This window comes from Psammomys obesus, unplaced genomic scaffold (assembly GCF_907164565.1).
Source record: "Psammomys obesus unplaced genomic scaffold, mPsaObe1.curated_primary_1811, whole genome shotgun sequence".
In the NCBI taxonomy this organism is placed as follows: Eukaryota; Metazoa; Chordata; class Mammalia; order Rodentia; family Muridae; genus Psammomys; species Psammomys obesus.
In genome coordinates this window covers 1823765-1835360 of record NW_026587032.1, presented here as the reverse complement: position 1 = coordinate 1835360, position 11596 = coordinate 1823765, and the positions used below count along the sequence as shown (strand labels likewise).

The window sequence follows — 11596 nt, the reverse complement described above, 5'->3', positions numbered from 1 at the left end:
GTTAAGGATGGCCTGAATTTCTGATCCATCTGCCTTCACCTCTCAATCTGTGGGCGTGCTGGGGCTAAGCCACGCACCTCCAAGCCTAGTTTATGTGCAGCTGAGTGCTAGCTAAGCATAACCCAGCTCTTTTTTGTTGTTGTTTTTGTTTTTTGAGACAGGGTTTCTCTGTGTAGCTTTGGCTGTCCCGGAACTCACTCTGTAGATAGACCAGGCTGGCCTTGAACTCATAGAGATCTGCCTCTGCCTCCCAATTGCTGGGGTTAAAGGTGAGCACCACCACCACCTGGCCCATGGCCAGCTCTTAATCAAATTTCTATAGGTCACCAATTTTATTTTACTTTATTTTTGTTTTGTTTTGTTTTTCTGAGACAGGGTCTCTCTATGCAGGTCTGGCTGTCCTGAAACCCACTCTGTAGACCAGGCTGACCTTGAACTCAGGACTCTGCCTGCCTCTGCCTCCCAAGTGTTCCACTTTAATTTTCTATTATCCTTTCTCATGAATCATATTCTCAACCAGGCTCTCAAAGCCTTGTAAAAGTTTAACAGTCTTTCTCTTTCCTATTTCAAAAAGTATCCCACTGAGTCCTATGATGTTCCCTGATCCTAACTTATTCCACAAATGACTTTTTATTATGGGACAAAGATCAAGAAACAGAATATTAAAAATTAAAGACAGGGCCAGGTGTGGTTGTGAACACCTTTAATCCCAGCACTCAGAAGGCCAAAAGGCAGATGGACCTCTAAGTTCAATGCTAGTTTGGTCTACAGGGCCAGTTCCAGGACAGCTAGGGCTACACAGAGAAACACTGTCTTGAAAAGCAACAACAGCAGCAAAATTTGAAACTATACCTTCTTATCACCTAAGTATCAGTTCTTAAAATATCATCTGAATCTATTCTGTTCTTTGCTCCTAGTTACAAAGAACAACAAAAGCTCTTTCTATCAAAAAAACAATCTCCCGCAAGTTGCTATCTTCTGGATCTTCGTCAGTTCCTGACATTTGGCAGCAACATTAACTTCTTTCTAATGAACCCTTTTAATCGTTTCTATCATTTAAATGTAGCATTTAAATGTATTTTTCTCTTTTTAAAGGTTAGGGTAATGCTGGGTATGAGGTACATATCTTTAATCTGAGCACTGGAGAAGCAGAAGCACAAAGATCTCAGTGGGTTCAAATGTAATCTAGTTCAAATGTAGTCTAGATTTGTAGTTAAGGATGGCCTGAATTTCTGATCCATCTGCCTTCACCTCTCAATTTGTGGGCGTGCTGGGGCTAAGCCATGCACCTCCAAGCCTAGTTTATGTGCAGCTGAGTGCTAGTTAAGCATGCTACCAACTGAGCTACATCCAGACCTGGAAATACAAAGCAGTGTCAGCCTTGTACTTCATTCTACAACTGCGCATGTACACACCAGGCCGTATACTAGACTAGACTAAGAATTTAAGACGTAAAAGTTCCTTTCATCTTTAAGATTTGGTTGTAGCTAGTCTGATTAGAGGCAGAGGAAAGAAGGCCGTTATGTGACTTGTGGGCAAAGAACCTGTGCAACAACCGTAAAGAGCAGGGAGGAAAGGCATACCTAGGGAAAGGATGTGGACCATGTGTAGTTAGAAAAAAGGTTTGGGGAGCAGAGGTGCAAAACAAAAGATATGAATGAAAATATTCGGAGTCTGAATTAACCAATAAGCTTGTCTCACAAATCTTACAGAGAAAAATACTATCTCAGTGAAAATGAAATATCCCAGAGTCTAAGTGCTTACTTCAATGATTTTTTAGGATAATATACATATTCAAATAGCCATAAATTCATTATAGCTTATATAACTATAAAACTCAAGCAAACTTAAGTTTAAAATAACAATGTAACAAATGATTATCTTACAAAAACTAGACTAACATTTAAGTATGGAAACATATACCTTTAGGACTGAAAATTGTTGGTTTTTTTGAGACGGAGTCTTTAGCCTTGTCTGCCTGGAATTCATCTGACCTCGAACTCGGAGATCCACCTGCCTCTGCCTCCCAAATGCTGGGGTCAACGGCTTGCACCACTATACCCAGCCCTATATTTTATTTTTACTATTTTTGCAGTGCTGGGTATCAGATAGGACCTTGCAAAAGCTAGAAAAGTAATCTATCATTGAGCTACAAACCTGGTCCTAGATTTCACAATTTTTAAATTTGATTTCAACAATACTAACATATAACATGATAAATGTTTCATTAAACAGGCGTAATAACTGTAAGGTTTAGTCAGGCAGTGTGGCTCACAACTTTAATCCCAGCATATGGGAGGCAGAGGCAGGCAGATATCTTTGAGTCTGGGGCCAGCCTGGTCTACAATGTGAGTTCTAGGACATCGTGGGCCATTAAACAGAGAAACTGTCTCAATAATAACAACTGTAAGCCTTTATATACTAGTTCATGGAATTCAATCTTACAATACTGTATCAGCTTCTAAGGTTTTTACTATTATAACAGTCTTGCTAGTCTAAGCTGACCTCAAGTTTACCATCTTCTACTCCAGCCTACCAATGTGCTAGAATCACAGGCTTACACCTTCAAAACCCAGCTTTTGCTGGTAATTCTTGGTCTGTTTTTTTTTGTTTGTTTGTTAGTTTTGTTTGTTCTTCTGAGGCGTTTTCCCACAGCTTAAGCTGTCCTTGAACTGTTAATCTTCCTGACTCCATCTGCTGGGATTATAGCTATGTATCACTATGCCTGGCTGCTGGCAGTTCTTAAACACTAATTTATGAAGAAGCTTCACCTATAAATTGTGGAGCTCCACTCTGTACATTTATGATTAAGGGTACTGTGTTTCTACTACCACTGCTGAAGTTTGTAACAAACTTTCTGCGGAAATAAATTGTTTCAAAGTTTATTAACCACAAAGATGAGCAACACCACATACATAAAAACATGTCACTAACTGCTATGCCAGGGTTCCTTTGGACTTTCCTTGTCCTACTTGCAATAAACAACACATTCCATGTCACAATCCAATTTTATCCAACATCTTTCTCAGCTGAACCCACTACAAAGTCATTAGAGCACTGCACTGAGACAGCATAAACATAATAAACAACAAAATCTAAAAATGGCAAATGAAAGCACCGGGGCACTAGGAGGCTATAGTCTTCAGAAGTTTCATAAACTCATTCATGCTCAATAAGCCTTGGATAATATGCTAATGAAAACATTTAAAAACAAACTCGTTTGGTTTGTTTTTGTTTTTTGAGACAAGGTTGCTCTCTGTTGTTCTGGCTGTCCTTGAACTCTGCAGACCAGGTTAGCCTTGAACTCAAGGGATCCATGATCCATCTGCCTCTGCCTCTGCCTCTGCCTCCTCAGTGCTGGGACTAAAGACATGCACCATCATCACCTGGCAAAACTAAGCTTTTAAAAACAGAAAGGAGTTTTAAGAAATAAAGATTAAACCTAATCTTGAAAAGAAATCAAATTCAAATATGTTAAGGAAGTAGAATCTTGGTTGCCAGTGAGATGTGAGAAGTGAAACAGGATGCGGGACAATTTATAGGAAAAAAGGGAGGACAGTGGTAGCATTCCCCAGGGCAACGAAAAAAAGTAAAATTTAGAAGTGAAGGCATTAAAGTAGAATAGTTAATATTAACATGATGATCTGACCAGCTTCTAGCCTTATCTCAACTTCAGTTTTTCTGGATTTTACCTGATTCACAGAGCTGTACTAAAAGCAGACATCTGTACTTTAAGAATACAATAGATAGCTAAGACAATACTCAAGCCCAACCTGCTTTAGATGGTATAGCAATGCTTATTATGCTATATAGTTCTAAACATTATATACCCTATTCAGGATAAAATGGCATCACATTCAGTATTACATATTATATAAGATATCTACTATAGGGGCTGGAGAGATGGCTCAGAGGTTAAGAGCACTGGCTGTTCTTCCAAAGGTCCTGAGTTCAATCCCCAGGAGCCACATGGTGGCTCATAACCATCTATAGTGAGATCTGGTGTGCAGGCAGAATGTTGTATAAATAATAAATAACTCTTTAAAACAAAGATGTCTACTATGTTAGATAATGCATATTATGTGTATATCCAGTATCCAAATACTGCAGACATACACATATACATATATATCCTATAAATAAAGCCTCAGTAGCCACTAAACTAGGAACACTGTAACTTACATTAAAGTCATTCCCATATATGAATTGTAGCTCATTTGATCTGCTAAAGCAAGAATCACCAAATCTTTTTAAGGCCAGATAGTAATGTTAGGTTTGGCAGTCCATAGTCAGTTACTCAACTCTGTTCTTGGAGCAGCAAAACCCAGCCACAGACAATACATAAACAAATGGTTTGACTGGGTTCCAATATAATCGTATTTATGGACACTGAAATTTGAGCTCTCTATAATATTCTCTTCCCAAATAACATTTTGACTCTTTGCTACTATTTAAAAACATAAAACAAAATAAAAGCCATTCTTACCTCATAGGCTGCACAAAAACAGACAACAGGTTACACTGGATTTACTGGCCATAGTTCACTGACACTTGTACAACACAGAACTGCCCTCACCCAAACTTTCCAAATATTCTTTTCATGTTAATGTAAGAGGAAAAAAAAGAGGAAAATCTCTTACTTGTCAGAAAACATTTACATGGCTAACCAAAGTCATCTCTCAATTTGCAAGAAAGTCAACAAACTTGCTGCTTATTTCACATGGCTTTATTACTGTGTATTCAGAAAGATCAAGATCACTGAAGCTGTAGAATAATACCTAATCCTTTCCCTAGAAGCATTTTATTTCACTAGTTCAGGGGAAGAGCACCTGCCTACCATACATAAACCCTGAATTCAATTTTAATACTGTAAAACAAAATCTAACCCAATCTTACAAAGTAAGTGGGTTTTTTCCCCCTCTACTACCATTTATCAGCTGTATCAGAGATAATCACACTTAGCATTTTAGCTCAGTTTTCAGTCTTATGAGTAAGAGGATATCAGGGACTGGGGTGATGGCTTCCTGTTCTTCCAGGACCAAAGTTTGGTTTCCATGCTGGGTACCTCAAAATTGCCTGTAACTCCAGCTCCAGGGGACACACACAACACATAATTAAAAATAATAAAAATAAAATTTTAGGACAACATTTAACATCAGTACCTAGGAGAACAAGAACCTTTAAATGTGTTTATTAAATATAAATTTGGGTAATATCCTACAAAACAATGAAGTTGTTTGCTGATGCATGTAGTTAGTGTATGTTAAATTAAAAACGTATTCCATATGGGAATACATTTGGGGAAAAAGCAAGATTGTGTACGTGTATTAAAGAGAAGAATAAAGGGTATGCAAGCCTTTTACTCTGTCTCTTTCCTGTATGCGATGTAGCTGATAAATTATGTTATCACAAGGTAGATCACTGAAGTAGGCAATAAGAAAATGGATTTGGGACTGGGAGTCAGGCCTATTCTTTCTATGATAAAAAAGAAATCTAAGATTTTAAGTTCAGATTCAAGTGTTATAGCCAATCTACAGCAAACGAGAATGGAACACATCTCAGATGATAAAGAAATACTCTTGAACACACTGAATCCCCTTAGACGCAATCATGCTTGAGTTCTTTGTGTCCTCCTATGGGCTTATCACCTTTGTTACATTTCTTAAGGCACTCAAATTCCTTTTTCTTTAGTTAGGTTTGTGTCACTCTTAGCTAAAGTGCCTACCTGACAATCTACAAGGTATACTCAGATGAATGAATCCTAACTTAAAGATAACAGATGCCACAGTTTGGATCTAGATGGTTCCCAAAGGCTCCTGTGCTAAAAGCCTAATCTGCAGTCTGTATTGTGGGGGATGGCAGAAGCTTTAGAAGGCAAAGCCTAGTGAAAGCGAACTGGGTCATTAGCGAAATTTCCTTGAAGAAGATATTGAAACTCAATTGTTGTGGGCTAGCCTCCCTCCCTACTTTCCTTCATTCTTTTCCTTCCTTTTCTCTCCTTCATGGCTTCCACAAAGTGAATTCGTTTCTGTCACTATGATTTTATACTAGTAATAGTCCCTTACCACAGTCCCAAAAGTAACAGTCAAATAAAAAAGCACTGCAATTTCTGAAACCCAGAACCAAAATAAACTTTTTTTCTTCTCTCTCTCTCTCTCTCTCTCTCTCACACACACACACACACATACACACACAAGGTCTCACTATATAGCCTTGGCTGGCCTGGAACTCACTATGTAGACGAGGCTGACTTCCAACTCACAGAGATCCGCCTGCCTCCACCTCCCTGAGTGCTGGGTTTACAGACATGGGCCACCATGCCTGGCTACATTTTCTCTTTTTTAGGAGAATGTTGTTTAACTCAAACATTTTGTCACAGCAATGGAAAGCCAAAAGCAACTAAAGAAAAAAAAAAAAAAAAAAAAAAAGGATGTGATCAACTTAGAAGAATAAACAGAGAAGTCCAACATTAGAATCGAGAGCTATCAGGGCTGGAAAGATGGGTTGGCACTTAAGAGCACTGGCTACTCTTCCAAAGGACTCTGGTTCAAATCCTAGTACCCACATGGCAGTTCACAATTATAATTCCAGTTCCAGGGGCTCTGACACCCTCACACAGATATATACGGAGGCAGAACACCAACGTAAATAAAATAAAATTTAAAAAGAATCCAGAAGGGGGAAAAAAAAGATTCCAGAGCTACCAAAATGAAGACGCTAATCTGAGAATTAAGACTCTGCAAAGGAGCAGGCATAGTGGTGTGTATCTTTAACACCAGAAGGCAGAATCTCCAAACTGAAGGTCAGCCTGGTCTACATAAATTTAGGACAGCCAGGGCTACACAGGGAGATCCTGCCTAAAAAAAAAAAAAAAAAATTTTAATTTTTTAAATAAAAAGAGAATCTGTAGCACCTATAATCCCAGCACTCAGGAGGCAGAGGCAAGTCGATCTCTGTGAGTTCTAGGCCAGCCTGATCTACAAGGCAAGTCCAGGACAGAGAGAAACCCTGTCTCCAAAAAAAAAAAAAAAAAAGAAAAAAAGAAAAGAGTTTGCAAAGGAATACCAGCAGTCACAAAAGTTAAAGAAGAAAACAGTAGAGAGGAAACAGATAATGGCTATCAAGTACAATAAGTAGTGAGGAACTAGGGCTAACCACACATTTTGACCATACAGGATTATAAAAGGACCTGGTAATCAACTAGTTATGATGAGTGAGAAACCAGGCTAAAGGTTCAAGAATGAAGAAGTATACACACTACCTCTTCTGCACATTAAAAATAAAATCAGTGGAGCACAGTGGCATTACACCTGTCATTCCCAGCAAATGGAGATACAGGCAGGAAGATTAGGGCTCAAAGTCATCCTCAGCTACAAAGAGCTCAGGCCAGCCTGGGTTAAATGAGACCCAGTCTCAAAATGTCACAAAAACAAACAAAAAATACAAATAAAAAATTCAAGTTTAAGTTAAATCTAGCTTATTGATATAATTACAACTTACAGAAAACACAGGGAACAGAAGAACATACTACATGAAACCAAAGGGGTACACTCAGCATAATCCAGGCTGCAAAATTTCAAAGGCCTGGCTTGGCGGTGAATGTCTTTAATGCCAGCACCAGAAGGCAGGCAGATCTCCAAGAGTTTCAGGACACCCAAAGATATATAAGTGGGACTCTGTCTCAAAACAAAATTTTAAAAAGAAAAAAAAAAAAAATCCACAAAACAAACCACAGTAATCCAGTTACTCCAGCATTTAAGAGGTGGATGCAACAGGATCAGAAATTCAAGGCCAGGCCACTCTGCTCCTTCGCCATCATGCTGAGCCCAGTGAGAAGTCACCATGAGCAAGGCCTACCCTCCTAAATTGAAGAAATGCTGGACAAGGAGTTATCATGGAAGTTAATGGTAGCAGACATGTACAAGGAACACTAAATCCCTTTGTCAGTCTTGTGATTGATGAGAGTGTGGAGATGGCAACTAGGAGGCAACAGAATAAAACTGGAATGGTGGCCATTCATGGAACAGAATCATCATGTTAGAAGCCTTGGAAAGAGTCTAAACAATGGCTGTTCAGCAGAGGAGTCCACCTCCTTCCCCAAAGGGCCTGTTTGACTTTAGTGTAGAATTGGGTCATGTATACTTTCATATGAAATTTTTTGTTAAATAAATTTTTGTGATACTCAAAAAAACAAAAACAAAACAACAAAGACAGAAAGAAAGAAAGAAAGAAAGAAAGAAAGAAAGAAAGAAAGAAAGAAAAAAAGAAAGAAAGTAAGTAAGTAAGTTAATCCAAGGCCAGCACCAACCAGAAATCCAGTTTGAGGACAGTCTGGGCTATATGAAACCTTGTCTCAAATTTTTCCTTTTTTTAATTTAAGAATAAGATAAAGGGCTGGAGAGATGGCTCAGTGGTTAAAAGCACTATCTGTTCTTCCAGAAGTCCTGAGTTCAATTCCCAGCAACCACATGGTGGCTCCCAACCATCTATAATGAGATCTTGTGCCCTCTTCTGGAGTGCAGGTGTACATGCAGACAGAACACTGTACACATAAAATATAAATAAATTTAAAAAAAGGATAAGATAAAAAGTAATTCCAACATTAAAATTAAAAACTAAATTTACCTGGCTCTCCCTTTGTGTATCAGTACCACTAAAGTTCTCAAGGTGTGGTCAGGCATGGTGGTGCATGTCTATAATCCTAGAGGCTTAGGTAGGAAGAGAGCTGAAAGTTTGAGGCCAGTCAAAGTTACACAGGAGACTTGTCTCAAACAAACAAAACGGCAACTGAAAATGAACAAGACAAAATGGATCAGGTGTTAAGGCAAGAGTTAATAACTGGAGTATTTGTCATTGCTATTCCATGTACTAGACAGTGTCACTTCAAATGTACCAAAATGGGTATAGAGTTAAAACAAGGCGGTAAGGGTATTAAAGACAAATGAGAAAGCAGAGAAGTGTAGCTACAGTCTTGAACCTTTAACTATAAAGTTCTTTCACAGTAACTGAGACTGCCAAATACCCTCCTAGAGATGAAATCATTGTTTCAATTTATCAGAGGAAATGAAATAGGAAACAGTAAAAATACGAGAGTTACAGAAAGTTATAAACCTTTATAATATGCAGCAAAGGTTTTTATCTAGAATGTACCTGGAACAGAGATAAGGGTGAAAAAAAAAAAAAAAAAAAAAAGCCAGAGGCCTGGCATAGTGGCGTATGTTTGCAGTCTCTGGCTGCTACCAATCTGAGGCTTCTGGGTTTAAGTTGTGCCCCCAATACTTAAGAATACCTCTTTAAAGGCGGGTGTGCTGGCACAAACCTTTAATCTCAGCACTTGGAAGATAGAGGCAGGTGGATCTCCATGAGTTCAAGGCCAGCCTGGTCTACACAAGTTCCAATCCAGTCAGGGATACAAAGTGAGACTGTGTCTCAAAAACAAACAACAAAATCCTTCTTTGATCTTTATGAAAGGTATTACAAAGAAAAAGGAAGGTTTCATACATTTTTGACTATATTCTAAGCCGGTAGATAAGTCAAAAAGAATAAATACCTTTTAAGTACCTGCTTTCTTTGTTCCTCTGGGACACACAAAACCATGACTTCCACCTTAACACGTCAAAAAAAGTAAGATCCATACTTTTAGCACGCTTGGCCTTCCACAGCACTTTTTGAAGCTAATTCCCATCTCCCCCTTTCAAACACTGACCACTTGCTCACATAACTTTGGGTTATCTGTAAAATCTTAGATCAGATAGATCTACAATTTCAACTTCAAAATGCTATCAGATTCAATCTAACTGCATAAATACTGGAGAAGACAGAGTCAGAATAAACAAGGCACTCATTCTAAAAACACTACCATAGACTTTTAAGAAAATTACAACATGCACGTGAATGCCTTGTTCTGAACGAGACATGGTAACCTGAATACAGAAGAGAATGCACCAATCTGAATGCGATACCATGCCAAACAGAACATTGACTGAAACAAAAAACGTTCTCTTCTTGGGAATTAATCGCACAACTTCACCAAAGCACTGTAGTCAGTCACCTTCCACCTCCAAAGATCCAGCTCCTTCCAAACCACACACAGACAAGCCCACCCCAACCAAACAGTAAAGATTTGGCTACTGGCTATTCTCGAGATACCCTACCTTGTCTCCACATGAAGCAAAATTTTCATTCAAGTAAAATGTGCCTACTACCCCCCAGAGCTAACAAAAACCAGCCTGCAAATGACCACAAACTGCATGCCAACTGCTGATATCAATTTAAAAAAAAAAAAAAATATATATATATATATATACTGCTTCTAGGTTTTCAGGAAGTTCATCATGAAAGGCGATTAAAAACAACTTTCTGAGACTTTTGTTTGGAGACAGAGGACTGAGAAACGCAGTGATCAATACAGAACATACACCTGAAGGAGCTGAAGAAGAAACCAGCTTTGTCAAAAGCCAAGTGGCCCCTAGCCAACACTTTATGCCTATATGACCAAAGATGATGATTCGAGGCTTCCTCTCGGTCCACCTCGGCTTCTCGTCAATTCTCGAATTAACAAGGATCTCATAAACATTTCAGTTCTGATAAGTTAAAAGGACGACCAAAACAAAAGATTTTAGAAAGCTCAGGAGAATCAACACGGAAACAAAGCTTTAGGCTTTTCACAATCTGAGCCTCCCCCCACCCCCACCCTCGGCCCCACAAAAAGCACACATTTTAAATGTCACACAAACAGCCTCTTCACGAGCACCTAGAGCTTAGATTCCGGCACTGGAAAGGGGGCTAGCTTCAGTTTAAAAATCTCAGCGGGGAGGAAAAAGCAGAATTCTAACTTGCAACTGACGAAACTCGGGAGAACCCCGAATCGAACTCTCCGTCTTGGTTCGAACTTCACTCACAAGCATTTTCAGAGCAGGGCTCTCGGCTCCCTGGAAAGGTGTCATCTGTGAAGGAGAAGGCTAACAAGGGCACCCCACACACACCCGGGACCCCCGTACCCCAGGATCCGTTCTCAGAGAGTGGAAGCAACAGCAAAGTGGCAGGAACAAAGCACTGACGTCAATTACGAGATTAACCCCGAGCACAGGCAAGCTTGGAGGAGAGGCCTAAACATCAATGCCCAGAGCCCGGCCATCGCGATCGCCAGGTACCAGGCCCATTCCGAGTGGGGAGGGTGGTTTCTCGTATTCCAACCCAGGTTCCCATCTTTTCACTCAAAAACCCCATCGATCACCAAGGACGGAAACTCCACCCCCCCCCCTTTTTTTTTTTCTTTCGGTGGAGGGGAGATGGGAGAGTGGGGATGGGGGGGGGAGGTGCGCAGGATCGCGAGAAGGAAGGCGAGAACTAGTTGAGATGATGGCCAGAATCGGGCCTATTTTTCTCTAACCGGGAATGACTTGAGCCGAACGAAGGATTCATTTTTTCAAAGGCTAAATCCGCCGACCGCATCTAAGGGGGAGGAACGGACGACAAGGGGAGGGAGAGAAACGGCCAGAAGATGGGCGTCCGGAAGGTTGGCTGGGAACGGGTTGGCCTTGAAAAAAATTATATATATATATATATATATATATATATATATATATATATATAT

General features: G+C 39.6%; 1 protein-coding gene and 1 pseudogene across 2 annotated transcripts in view; one reads left to right on the top strand and one right to left on the bottom strand.

Annotated features, from left to right (window-relative positions):
* Aff4 (ALF transcription elongation factor 4) overlaps positions 1-11596 on the bottom strand; it is a 77714-nt gene that overhangs the window by 65518 nt on the left and 600 nt on the right. The window lies entirely within an intron of this gene.
* Positions 7843-8061, top strand: LOC129673069 (small nuclear ribonucleoprotein G-like; annotated as a pseudogene).